The sequence below is a fragment of the Rattus norvegicus genome, chromosome 13 (assembly GCF_036323735.1).
Source record: "Rattus norvegicus strain BN/NHsdMcwi chromosome 13, GRCr8, whole genome shotgun sequence".
Taxonomy (NCBI): Eukaryota; Metazoa; Chordata; class Mammalia; order Rodentia; family Muridae; genus Rattus; species Rattus norvegicus.
Genome location: NC_086031.1, coordinates 52,293,725 through 52,307,246, shown reverse-complemented (window position 1 = coordinate 52,307,246; position 13,522 = coordinate 52,293,725). Strand labels below are relative to the sequence as shown.

Here is a 13,522-nt window from a genome sequence, read left to right as displayed (position 1 = left end):
TAGTGACAAGGGATTATCTCCAATTAGTGAATTAATTCTGAAGACAATTACCTACGCATGGATTATTTTGGTTTACCATGAGTAAAATTTACAGATCAGATGGCACAATGACAAAGAGGAGAAAGAAGAAAGAAAGGAAAAGAGAAAAGCCTCCTGCAAGGGCAGGAATGAGAAAATCCAGTTAATTGCTGTAGACTACAACTTTGGTTAATACCCCGGTGAAAAGAAATTGAAAGCAATAGGGAAAATGTGATTGTTAAATTGTGCGCTATCTATACAAGACAGTTGGTGTGTTTTTATATTTACACAAATTGTTTAGCAAGCCAGTTCTATTATTTTATATAAAGGCATCCTTTTTCCCTGACAAGCAGTATTATTATTTTTACATAAATTAATAGTGATATAGTACCCTTCATGTAAGACAAATGGCAAAATTTGTGCATCCATTTGACAGCCTCTAGACAAATTACATTTAAGCAGGAGTATCATATTAATTTATAAATTTGTCCACATATGCCATTTCACTGATAAAAGGACTGCAGATGGCTAGTTCTATTCTGTCACATCCCGTGGTAATCACAATATCAGGGTAATCAGAAATGGCTTTGGGATGATTCCCAGGAAAGGTGAGACCTCATTCAGAGGATTCTTACTGAAAAAAAATTTTGAACTGTAAAAATACTGACTTAACTCCATATCATCCACTCCATCATCAAATGTACACACATACATAGTGCTTAAGGGAACACTATTGTCTAAGTGTATTGCCTAAGTGTAGTGTTAACTAAACAGCTATGGATCCTTCTTCAAGAAGTTCTAGTCTTTTGGGATGTTGTCCATAAAGGGGACCTTGGGAGTTGCACAGACAATAATCATTACATGCTTTAACAAGGAACAATACCCCCAAAATTAGGCTTTTGTTCATTAGTCCTTTTTCTTTTTCTTTATTACTTTGTGTGTGTGTGTGTGTGTGTGTGTGTGTGTGTGTGTGTGTGTGTTGCTAAGGCTAATATTCTGTCATTAATTTAAGCACTGAGCCCCACGATTTATTCTTACACTTTTAAATACCTTCTTTATCTAGTTTTGATTATATTATGAAAATATTATAGAGGATTAATAACGGGAGTGAGGAAATCAACTACTGCAATGTTCGAAACAAAAATGGAGACATTTTGAGCTGAAAACTAGGGTACAGAAAATAGGGTAAAGTGAGAGGAGGAGAATGCAAAGGAGAAGAAGGAGAAAGACAGATACACCTGGAGTTCTTCTTTCTACAGTGGACAACACAATATTTTACATTTTTCCTTAAAACATAATAATGACATTGAAACTGAGAAACTTTGCAGGATTTTAACAGAGTAACCAAAGAAGATACTCAAAGATATAAAAATATCTTCAGAAGTTAAATGATCTTCTTTTTCCCATTAAAGGATAACTATTATTTTGAAACTGGTAGTGGTGAATTCCAAAATGTAGCTAGTAAACTTCCCTTGAATCATGTAACTTTGAATGGGAAGCAAGTGTCAGTCACAGGTACTGCGATGCTGTCTAATGAGAGTTTCCTAACTCCTTGCATTTGACCACCCACAGCAAATCATGAAGAAGTCAGTAGCTTCCTTTTTTGGTCATCTCTCGTATCTCTAGCTTTCCTAGTGGACTTGTTCTTACCAGTGATGGGTGCATAAACCCAGGTTTCTGCCGCCTGAGCTTCTAGAAAAGTCCTTTCTGCCTGACAATTGAGATGAGCTTACTCCCCCTTACTCCTCTTTTCTTTGTGCTCCCTCCCCCTCTCCCCCTCTTTCTCTCCCCCTCTTTCTCTCCCCCTCTTTCTCTCTCCCTTTGTATTCTTTCTTTTGTCTGCTCTGAGAATGGGTTTACTTCTTGCCTATGCCCTCTGACATTTGATCCTTGAGCCACCATTTAACTTTAATAATGTTGTTTGGGTGTCTCCATTCAAATGTGACAATCCTGACATTAAACTTGGTTGGAACAATATTTTCTGCTACTATAACAGAATGCTTGACCCTGGATGATTTTATAGAGAACAGAGATTTACTTTTTTCACAGATCATGAGTAACAGTCAACTACATATAGTGAGAACATTCTTGGTATGTTCTAACATTATGAATAAATAGGCAGAAAAAGAAAGTAAATGCCCTGATTATTACTGGGGTCTGATTCCCCAGACACTCCCCAAAGCACTACCCCCAAAGCCTCTACCTAAAATCACTGTTTCATTGACAATTCAATTTCTAAATCACTCATTTAGAAGGCACATTCTTGTCATGGAAGACAATAAAATGTGAGTAAAACTGATGCATTATTTCTAGGTGTCAACATAAAACAGTACTACAGAATCACGACATACCAACAAAGTATTGGAAGACACGAAATCACAAGTTACTTGTCCCAGTGTTCTTATTTTAAAAATATGGAAATATCTTCATTTTTGAAAGTATAGTTTGCAGGATTTTCTTTGATGCATCCACATTGTTCCTAGAGTTCAGAGCACCCTACTGTCAATTTAGAAAGGGAAATAAATGGAAATAAATGTCAGTTTTAAAAGGGAATAAATGTTAGGTATGACAAAATAAAATGAATGTAGTTGAGCAATCCAATTTAAGTGAAAGACAAAGCGATATTATTATGTGATATAATAAACTAGGGGTGTTTTTTTTTGTTTGTTTGTTGAGATGGGTTCTTATACTGTTGACTAGGCTGGACTGGAAATCATTATGTAGACCAGGACTCAAAACACATAGTAATCCTCCTGCCTGAGCTTCCCAAATACATGGGTTACAGGCATGAACATCATGTCTATCTAAGAAAATTATTGAAATTATTGGGATGTAGAATGTTTTCTTAATAAACAGGGAACTGTGTAATAGAAGAAGGTGCCGGGCAAGTTGTTTTGTTTTTTTTTTTTCAAAATAGATTTCAAACTTTGTCACTCTAGATAAAGTTGCCTAACATTTTTCCATGTTTCTTAACTGTGAATGATCAACTACTTACGTACCCAAGGTTTCTGTGAACGGTGAACATGTGATCCGCAGGAAGCATACACCACAGGAACCTGGGACAGGCAAAGCAGGAAACGAACTAGCGTGAATATCAAATTCCCATCTGAAATGCAAAATTAAAAATTCCAATGTATCCAAAGCAGCTAGTAGATCTCCATCCATCATTGCAATCTAACCATCTCACTGCTGTAAAGACAAATGCGGGAAACTGAATCTGGGAAAGTACATGTTTACCGTCTTCCAAACAAAGCTACTGTAACATAGCATTCACAGTCAAAGAAAACGCCCACCGTAACGGTTCCTGAAATAGTTTGAATAATATCAGAGACTATTCTTTTTGCCTATTTGTGAAGTCAAGAATTGAACATCAATATGAAGAATAAATAAAGAAACTATACTGTTTGCATAGGAATTTAAATAAATACCAGGTGGAACTAGAAGGAAACAAGGCTTCAGATACTTTTCATATCACAGAGAAGGACTGTGATCTTTGGCCTGTTAGTATTTTTGAGAATTATGCTTTGCTATGCCTGTCTGATGTATATGTGCTCATGTGTAGAGGCCTTCAGAGGCCAGAGTAAGGCAATGAATTCCCTGGGGCTGGAGAGACAGGAAGTAATGAGCCTCTTTATGTGAATGTTGGGAACTAAACTGGGTTGTCTGGAAGAACAGCGAGTTCTTCTAAGTGCTGAACCATGTCTCTAGCCCCTTTTCTAGTACGTTGTGTTACAAGATGGCTAAAGTCAACTGTGGATTCTCCCACTCTTTGAACACATTCCTAACCTACATTGCTGGCCTTGGACAATTAGATGAATGGCCTTTATGGTTGTAGACTAACCCTAGTCTAACCCTAGTATAGTAACGCAACAGGAACTCTGAGAATGGTTGGAGGGTTTAAGGACGCACACTTGTTCTGTTAAAGCCTGAAGAGTTTTCAGGTCACAGTTGCGGATCCAATGCAACACGAGCTCCAGGGGTGCAGGATTCTGAGAGCGAGCTTTAAGAGCTTCGCTGGGCAGCATTCTCCAAGTTGCACGTTTCTCTGCCATTCAGTTTGGAAGGCAGATCAGTAGCTGGCCTTCGAGGAACTGCAACAGGTCAAGAGAGAAAGCGTTCCTTCCAATGTCTTTTGGGTAATTGGCACAAGCAAGAAGCTAACTTTTGCTCCGTAAATCTCTGAGATGATGATATATTTATCTGGTACTTCATAAGCTATCTAATCTTCACTCAACCCCTGGTACAGGGTGGCCTAACCCTCTTTTCCTCATTTAAGGAAGTTACACAATCCAAACTAGCCTGCCAGGGTGCTCACTAAAGATCTCTACTTGAAGTCTAGATAACAATAACAAAATCGATTTGTGAAAATCCAAGGACAGAGACCACAGTATGACCTCACTTCTTGTAAATTTTTTCTTTTATAGAAAATAGATTGTTTCAATAAAATGTATACTGGTTAGTTCCCCTCCCTCTACTCATAGGTCTTCCCCACCATCCCCCTCTTCAGAATACACTCCCTTTCTGTCTCTCATTAGAAAGCCAACAGAATTCTAAGGAACAATAATAAAATGCAATACAGTAAGAAAACAAAAAATAAACACATCAGAATAGGATAAAATAAATAGAATGAAAAGAGCCCTCACCCAAGGCATAGACACAGATAGAGATGCAGGGACCCACTGGCTCTCTCACTCAGGAATCCCATATATGCTCTAAACTGGAAGTGATAAGATAGAAACAAAGGACCTATAGGGTAAAACAAACTCCTTAATTAATTCATTAGGAATAAAAAATACAAGAAGAAGAGTGATCCAACATTATGACAACACGATGAGACAAGAAACCTGCAGACATGCCCAGGAACTTGCTTTCTCTGGTCATCTTCTGCTAGGTATTTGACCAACCCTGAAGAGCGGTCCCCCCAGCCCCAGTGAGACTCTCATGCAGAAAACTACTTCTGCCTTCTGCAAGTGCCCATCGGTTGGAAATAGCTTCTTGGTTACGAATGGGGGTGTGTGTCCACTTCCTTCAGCCCTAGCACTCCCGTCTGGTGGAAATACGTGCGGGCCCTGTGTACGCTGCTTCCGTCTCAGAGTTCACACCTGTGTCAACTCTGCTGCGTGTAGAAGGCCTTGTTGTCTTGGTGTCCTGCATCCTCTCCGGATCCTACACTCTTTCTGCCTCCTCTTCTGTAAGGTGCCCTGAGCTCTGATAGGGAGGGAGATTTGATGAAGACATCCCATTTAGGACCGAGTGTTTAAAGCTCTCTGCATATTGTCTAGCTGTGGATCTCCATGTTTGTCCCTGTCGGCTGCAGGCGGAAGCTTCTCTGAAGATGGCCGAACAAAGCACTGACTTACAAGTAGAACAGAATGTCATCAGAACTCATTTTATTACTACCTTTTTTTTTTCCCAGAAGGATAGCATTTGGTTTTCAGCTAGCTCACTGGACTATCTAGTCTCCTGTTCTTGGTCTCTAAAGCAGCATCAAATATGGGTTCAAACTCATGGAGTGGTCCTTAAGTGAAATCAGATCTTGGTTGTGTTACCATATCTTGTAGGCAGGACACCACTGTAGATAGAAGGGTTTGTAGCTGTGTTACTGTTTACACTTCTCCTTTGGTAGCTTGCGGAGTTCTTTCCAGTAGCAGGAAAACTAGTCAGTAGGGGTGAATGCAGGAATCCTGCGAGGTGGGCCACTGGGAGTTCCTAGTAACAATGTGGTTCTAGGTATTTGGAGCTGATGATTAGGATTGCGAAGGGGCTTGAAGTGGAGTTGACTGGATAGGTCCACAGGAAGGGGTAAAGCAGGGTATTCCACCAGAATCTTCACAGTTTGCTGGGAATGGGGCCAGAGTGTGAGGAGAGGCCAGAGTAGGCAGTTGGCTACTGTGCTTTGGGTGAGCCTGGGGCATTGGGTTTAGAGGTAAGGAGGAAGAGTGAAGACATGGAGCTTCTCCGGCAGTCTTTCAGGGGTTCCCCCAGGGAATGCCTGCTAGAGGTGGGCATTGAGACAAAGGGACAAGGGCAGAGGAAGGTTAGAGAAGATCTCTGAGATCTGCTGGGGATGGCGGCAGAGAGAGGAAAGCAGATGTTCTACTACAGAGCTTCGGTGAGAATGAGGAGTTGAGTCTGGGACAGAAGGAAGGAGAGGCGAAGATCTACAATTAGCGTTCCCACATCCCCATCTTTTCTTTTCTTTGTTTTGTTACTACTATTAATATTAGTAGTATTTTTGATCCTATGGAAGACAGCATTTGAACTAAGAGAGCTAAACTACGGGAGCCATTCTCATTTGACTCATTCTCTTCAGTCTTGTCCAAGAGAAGCTAGATATTCATTGTTATCCCTAAAAACACTAGCTCAAACACACTGCAAAATGTAGGTGAAGACTAGCTTATTTCCTACTGCATGTTAGTTTTCTGTGAGGTCACTGGGAAGGTGGTTGGAAGTTTGAAAACAAGGGCAGCTCTAAGGATATGCTAGCTTCTCTGTCTTCTGTGGTAGGAGTTATGGGAGGCTACTGGCTAGGAGACTACACTGGCCATGCCCAGCCTCTGGGGACAGAACACAGGACATCTAGTACTAATCATCACTTCATCATCAGAGAATGCTCACAGGGTAGTTTCTTCAAGTCTCTCACTGAGTCTCTTTAATTTGCCTCATTGAGAAATTAATTTACTGAAGCAGTCGAAGGCCATACCCATGATACTTATTCATTAACTAAGCTGTACAGAGTAGCGTCAGCCCACTTAAAAAGAACATAGAGCCTTAAGTGAGGCATCTGTGAAACAGAAATCAAACCAATATATTGAATTCTGAATGCAAATTATCAGCTGCATTCATCAACCTTTTAATACCCATTACTTTTCAAATCCTCTTTTAGTATTACTAAGCAGTAACAATCTAAGGCAAAACTCGGAAACAGGAAACGTGTTTTAGAGTAGATAACTCATTGTGGTGGTTTGACTAGGTATGGCCCCCGTAGAACGATGTGTTTGAAAGTTTGGTCCATAGGACTGGCACCATTAGAAGGTATGACCTTGTTGGGGCACGTGTGGACTTGCTGGAGGAAGTCTGTCAGTGTAGGGATGGTTTTGATGTCTCCTATGTTCAAGCTCTGTCCAGTGACAGCCTCCTTCTACTGCCTGAGGATCAAGATACACAACTCTCAGGTCCTTCTTCAGCACCATGCCTGTGGCATGCCACCTTGTTTTCCGCCATGACAATAATAGTTTTGTCACTTTGAGTCACAGATGGAGTGAAGTATGTGTGGTAAAGCCAATTACGGTCTCTAACAAAATGTTCTTTTGGAGTCTTCGGAATTTATAGTACCATTGTGGTGTTTACATGGCTAAAAGTTATTCAAAATCATAAACACAAAGCAGGCATCTTGGTTCAAGCCTTCAGTCCCGGCACTCTAGAGGCAGAAGTAGGTGGAACTCTCTGAGTTGAGGCCTGCCTGGTCTACAGAACGAGTTGCAGGGCAGCCAAGACTACACAGAGAAAACGTGTTTGAAAAAAACATCATCATCGTCGTCATCATCATCATCATCATCATCATCATCATCATCACCACCACCACCCAAACACAGACTTGAACTTACTTTAGAACATGTCATTCTTCCTTAAGAAAAGATGAGCCCACTCACCACAATGGCCTACATGTTTTCATATGGCAGAGCAGACCTTCTCAGAATGTCTTCCATTCCTTTGATGGCACTGTACTGGCTTCCATATTGAAGTTTAACACTCTATATAAAGAAAACCAGTAAATGCTCATTTATAATTCCTCCATTATTTTAATCTTATTGGTTAATAAAATGAAAATGACTGAAGGCCTGTCCATGAGACAATTCCACGTTGAATCTCACTTTACATGCTTTTTAATCTTCGTAACATTTGTTATCGTTGAAATTTGCTCATCCTTATTTCATTTATGTGTTTAGCTTTTAGATTGTTATACATTTCTGACATTTCTGATGTCACTGGCTACTCATTTTTAGATTCTTGCTGATTCATTTTCAAATCTGTAGTCTCTAAAGTTTAACAGGCACAAGGCTAGTTTCTGGAATTCCCAGTTTCATACTTCCCACGGATCTCTACATAATACCCTGTTCCGGTGATTCGAAATTTGTCTGTTTTAAATCTGAAATCCACAACTTAATTTGTATTGTTATATGCATGAAGGGAGAAACAGAAGAAGGGGAGGAAATAAACATGAAGAGGAAGGAAAGGAAAGCAGTGATAAAAAGTAGGAGGGACGGGAAAAGAAGAGGGAGGAGGGGGAGCAGGAGGAAATCATAAACCGGAAGTCTTTTTAAGTGCACATCATAATACTTAGTGGTGCACGAGAAACTATTCCCATTAAATCCTGGGAAAGAACCATTCAAAGAGGACAGGAAACGGTTTCTGGCATTCCCACAGAGATGGGAACACTGCCAGTTCCCACCTGGCATATGGACACACATATAACTCAGAGCACACTGGTAAAACACTCAGAGTGCTTCCTTAGGGAGCAGAGGGTACTTAGCCCTGGGCCAAGCACTGCTGTGGTCTGACCTGACAAATCTTTAAACGTACTCAAGAAGATAAAAGTGTTCCGAAGTCACTACATTCTACAGTGAAGCCCAAGAATTTGCAGGGATACCAAGGCACTCAGCGTCCAACAAGATCAATTTAGTCTGGAATCAAGGAAAAGTCAATCACATAGACGAAGAAGGGGAAAAAAATGAATGGTCCACAGTGAGAAAGATCAATAGATCACTCAACTGGAACTGTCCTGAACTGATGCAGATGGGGGAATGAACAAGTAAAAGTTATTATGAATATATACCATCTATTAAAACGTAAGACACACCCACGCACACACACACACACACACACACACAAAACAAATGTGCAGAGATGAAACATCAAATGACTAAAGTAAAATTAGAAGTTCATTGTGTATAGCCAAAGGCATCAAGTGCCAGTCACAGTGGTCAGTCATCACTCGCTTGACCTCAGGGAGAAATTAGTGGCATTTTCAAGTGCACCATTGTGTAAAAATCAAAATACACGTAACAAAAAATATTAGCAACCAATGCTCCATGTGCTTAATATTGCAAAGAACTGCTTGACTTAATTTGGAAAAATTCTCTGTGAGATCATCAGTTGGATAACGCACTGGTATTATTTCCTTCTTGAAACATCCTAAGTAATTGACTTCTTTTTATTGAACCGCAGCTGAATGGTCACCAAAAGTTACTCTGTTTCCCGGCCCTCTTTCTCCTTGAATATTCTGGAGAGAGGTCTGGATATCACCAGAGACAAGTGAGAAGGTTGAACGAAACCAAAACAAAAGTCCTTTTTTTTTATATGCATGAGTGTTTGCTTGCACATATGTTTATGTATGTGCATTGTGTGTGCGTGTGTGTGTGTGTGTGTGTGTGTGTATGTGTGTGTGTGTGTGTGTGTGTGTGTGTGTGTGTTGCGAGCTGAATCTGAGTCCTATGAAAAAAACCAACAGGCTCTCAACCTCTGTGATATCTCTCTAGCCCCCCACTTATTTTAACTACTCCCAGAGCACAAAGAAACTGTTTTCCTGTCAAATGGGTCCCTCTGCATGTCATACTGTTAATACCTTTGAAGAAAATTAAGTAGCAGTAGCAGAGAGGTTTTCTTTGGAGGAGAGGTAGCGCCATCTGATTTTGTGGCTTCGCTTCTTGCTACGAGGAATGTGCAACGTTCTACCAGTCTCTAGGACATAACCATGTGGCAAAACCTCAGTGCTGTATCCCACCAGGATTTCTAAATCAGGTACAGTTTTAGTCTCCCAGGGGTGCTGGCAATGAGTGCATGGATGTTGGTTTTCACATTGGTGTAAGAAGGGCCAACCCTAGGCCCTGCTGGAGTCCCGAGAACATATCGGCAAGCTAGACTTCATGACAAAGAACTGCCAAACCAAGTGCTTTCAAAGTAACAAGAGTAATGTCGAATTGAACAAAATCCACCATAACAGGTCATCAGAATGTGAATTTCTGTGTAAAAAGTAAAACTTACGAGTAATTATTTTGTTTTTTTTTTCAAGTGCATCAAAAAAACTCAATTGCCAAAATCCAGCATAAAAGCTACACCGAATGACCGAGATAAATAGAAAATAAATTGGAGGAGCTGACAATATGGGGGGCGATTTGTGGCGACTTTGGCAGTGCACAAACACAAAGTCCCCTGCAAGCCCCTTTTGAAGAGGGAGAAAGTGTGTATCAAGCAGTGAATGCAGCTCATTAGCTCCCTAACTGGACTCTGCTCTTTACAAGAGAAACTTCCTCTGGGGTTGGAATGGGGGTAGAAGACCCTCAAGGGATGGGAGCGGGTGGGTAGTTTGCAAGTCGGAGAAATACAAATCTTTGAGGGGACTAAATGAAAACCATGCTATGAAGCTGTAAATCCGCTACTGAATCTGTGGCCTTGGGTCAGAATCCCCGCAGGAGCACGATTTCCTCCGAGCTTGCGCTTGTTAACATTTCTGTAAGGAGCAGCCCAGCTAAGTCAGCTCCGAGCAGGACTCTGTGAGGCCACATCAAAAATGACAACAGGAGACCGGTGTGATGAGGTGGCAGTGGGAGGTTCACCCTGGGTGAGGCATTCTGCCACGGCACACCCCAGGAAAGTAGCGAGGACAAATGTAAATGTCCTGTCTCATTGAGAATCACTTTGGATTACACAAAGCCTATTCTTTCTTACTTGAAAAGCTATGGATCTTTGCATTCATATGTATAAGAGGTGGAAATTCTTCTTCTTTTTTTTAAATTTTTTTTTGAAGGACCACAGAATAACCCACTGACAATTCTTGGGTTCTGTTTTCTCTGTACTGATTAGATGATGCAGCTTAGTTCCATCTCCCAACCCCCAGCCCTGATAGCATACCATCTTTCTTCCTTGGTTTCACAACTGTCTTTCACGGCTACGCAAAAGAATAGAAACGATGTCCGAAGTGTTCTACAGAAATCACTATGGATGTAAATCAGTGTTGGTAAAGGATTCTGGTCAGTCCCATTTACTTTTCTAAGGTACCGGGTTAGAGCCCAGGGCCTTGTCCACCCTAGGCGTGCTGAACTGGTCTCCACTCGAAGCTCTTTACTCTTAAAAAGTTCCCTTGTCCATCACAGGAGTTCCGACAGGGGCAGTCTTCCTGCAGAGAAAATATTTGGAAACACATCAAGGTCAAGGGTCAGCGGTGCCACTTAGCATCTTGTAAAGTCTAAGGCATGCCCCACAACAAAAATGGAAATAATGCTGTAACAAAAAAAGAATGGCCATTACAGTAATAACACCAGGGGGATAACCAGTGCTCCACGCACATGGTTTCTAAGCTACCGATATGGGAGCTAAACACTGTGTCAACGTACAGAAAAAAGAACAAGCAATCAAACGGGACTTCCAAGAGTTTAGGTTTTCCGGGCTTCTGAAGAAGTTGGTGGTGGAGATATTAAATAAGAAATTCATTGGGAACACTTTGCAATGTATACAAACTTGGACATACTTCTTAAGCAAAGGCTTAGACTACCTAAAAGCAACGTCGTCACAGGAGTCACACACAAGTAATTTAAACCCAGATATAGCAGTTTTAGCTACATCATCGGTAATGCCACACGAAAGCCTTGTGAATTGTTATTATGTTAAACTTCGAAGTTCCAAATGCTCTAAGTATTTGCAAAATGTTAGAACCTCAGAATGTTTCTGAAATTAAATTTGCCTCATGAAAATAATAATCTACAGCTATACAGGAGTGCCACAGTAGATGATTTTGTTTTTTAGGTGTTCTTTTTAATTGTTGGCCTGTGCCACCAACCTATAGCACCTGTAAAGAAAGCAAAAGGCTTGATTTAAAACTTACTTAAGAAAGTGTATATTCTACGTCATTCTAACTAAAGGGCCCCACATTGTTTCCTGGGCTAAATCAAAGGGCTTTGTCCTATAACATAAACCATAGTTACGGAGCTGAGGTAATTGTGTATACTCCTGAGCTTACTGCTCATGCTGTGAACAGCCCCACCATGTTGACTTTATGTGGTACATTCAACTTCTGCCATGTTCTTACCTTTAATATCTATTTTATTTTTTGACGTCTGAAAGTGTTAAAATTAACAAGGCTTCCCATCCCCACAAACTTAACAAGCTCTCATATGACAGCTTCCCACACACTCCGAACACTTCGTGCCCATCAAAGATATAGACACAGCAACTGTCAGATTTCCACAGGGAGAGGCACACTGCTCAATGGCATATTTGAAGTCCTCAGGTCTGTTGAGTTGATGCATGCCATGCCCTGTGAAACACATATGTGGCATGGCGTTTGCTTTGAAATCTTGAGAGTTATGGTAAACTGATGGCTCAGCTCTTTAAAAAGTATTCACTGCTCTTGCAGGGAGGACCTGGGTAGAGTTCCCGGCACCCAGATTAAGCAACTCACAGCCACCTGTAACTCTAGCTCAAGGGGATCTGATACCCTCTTCTGGCCTACACACGCACACACACAAACACACACACAGGACAATAAAAATAAATCTTTAAAAGAGCTAAGCAGCTTCTTTTTGTAGTTGGGCAGGGTTCACTGAAGTTTCTTTCCTTTGCCCGCGTCACCAAGCTTCCGCCCCTTCATCACCACTTGCCAAACAGGAATGGGTAGCTAACCTGAATAGGCTTTACTGACCCCGGCCTCCCAGGATCTGGCCAGCATCTTCAGTCAGAAGGAATTACAGAAGCAGACCATGCCATGAGTAGACTGAAGCTCTCCCTCATTAGAGTCAAAAACTAATGGGAAGAAACCTCCTTCCTCATTATACTTCCCCCAGGTCTTCCTGTGACGTACATTTTTGTGAAATGTGAGCAAGGGAAACATCAGAGAGAACCACGATGAACGAAAGGAAGAGGATAAAGTTCTAGTCAACTGTAGTAGCAGCCACCATAGACTGGGCCTCTGGATGAGAAATGGGGGCCTTGGAAAGCCAGCCATGTCACTTAACTGCCATATAAATTTGAGCATACCATGCCGTGCCAGGGTGGTCTCTCTTCTATCATTGCTAACAATAAAACACGTAGGAAAGCCCTCTGCCTTCACCGAGCTTTCGTTCCGGGACCCATTGAGGACTCTCCCAGCTGGAGGATTTCCTTATTTAGCTGTTCACCTTGGAGCCCTGCACATACTCCCAGTTACAGTCTCTTTCTGTGTGTTCCACACACAAACCTATTGGTTGCTATGCTTAATGGATTTTGTGATTTTAACTGTAAACCTTGCAAAAAGAAGGATGTGTTAGAAATGGATTTCCATTCCCTCTGCCACGTAGCACAACCTATTTATACAAACAAATATTGCATAAACATGGGTTCATACATTTTTTTGTGAAATGCCTTTAATAAACTATAGTGAAAGAATATTCACGCTGCACACTTACAGCTTAGATCCTTACCCCTAGACATTGCTATGATCAAGATTATGTTTTTAAAATTGTTCACGCTA

At 41.1% G+C, this 13,522-nt stretch overlaps 1 long non-coding RNA gene across 2 annotated transcripts; it reads right to left on the bottom strand.

Annotated features, from left to right (window-relative positions):
* Nucleotides 1-1,829: 1,829 nt before the first annotated feature.
* LOC102548579 (uncharacterized) lies at nt 1,830-12,804 on the bottom strand. Of its 2 annotated transcripts, XR_005492487.1 has the most exons (6): nt 12,697-12,804; nt 10,930-11,194; nt 7,671-7,772; nt 3,928-4,109; nt 3,018-3,124; nt 1,830-2,517 (listed from the first exon to the last, which is right to left on the bottom strand). It is a non-coding gene; the product is annotated as an uncharacterized LOC102548579 (long non-coding RNA). The 2 variants fall into 2 exon arrangements; XR_005492488.1 differs by lacking the exon at nt 3,928-4,109.
* Nucleotides 12,805-13,522: the final 718 nt, after the last annotated feature.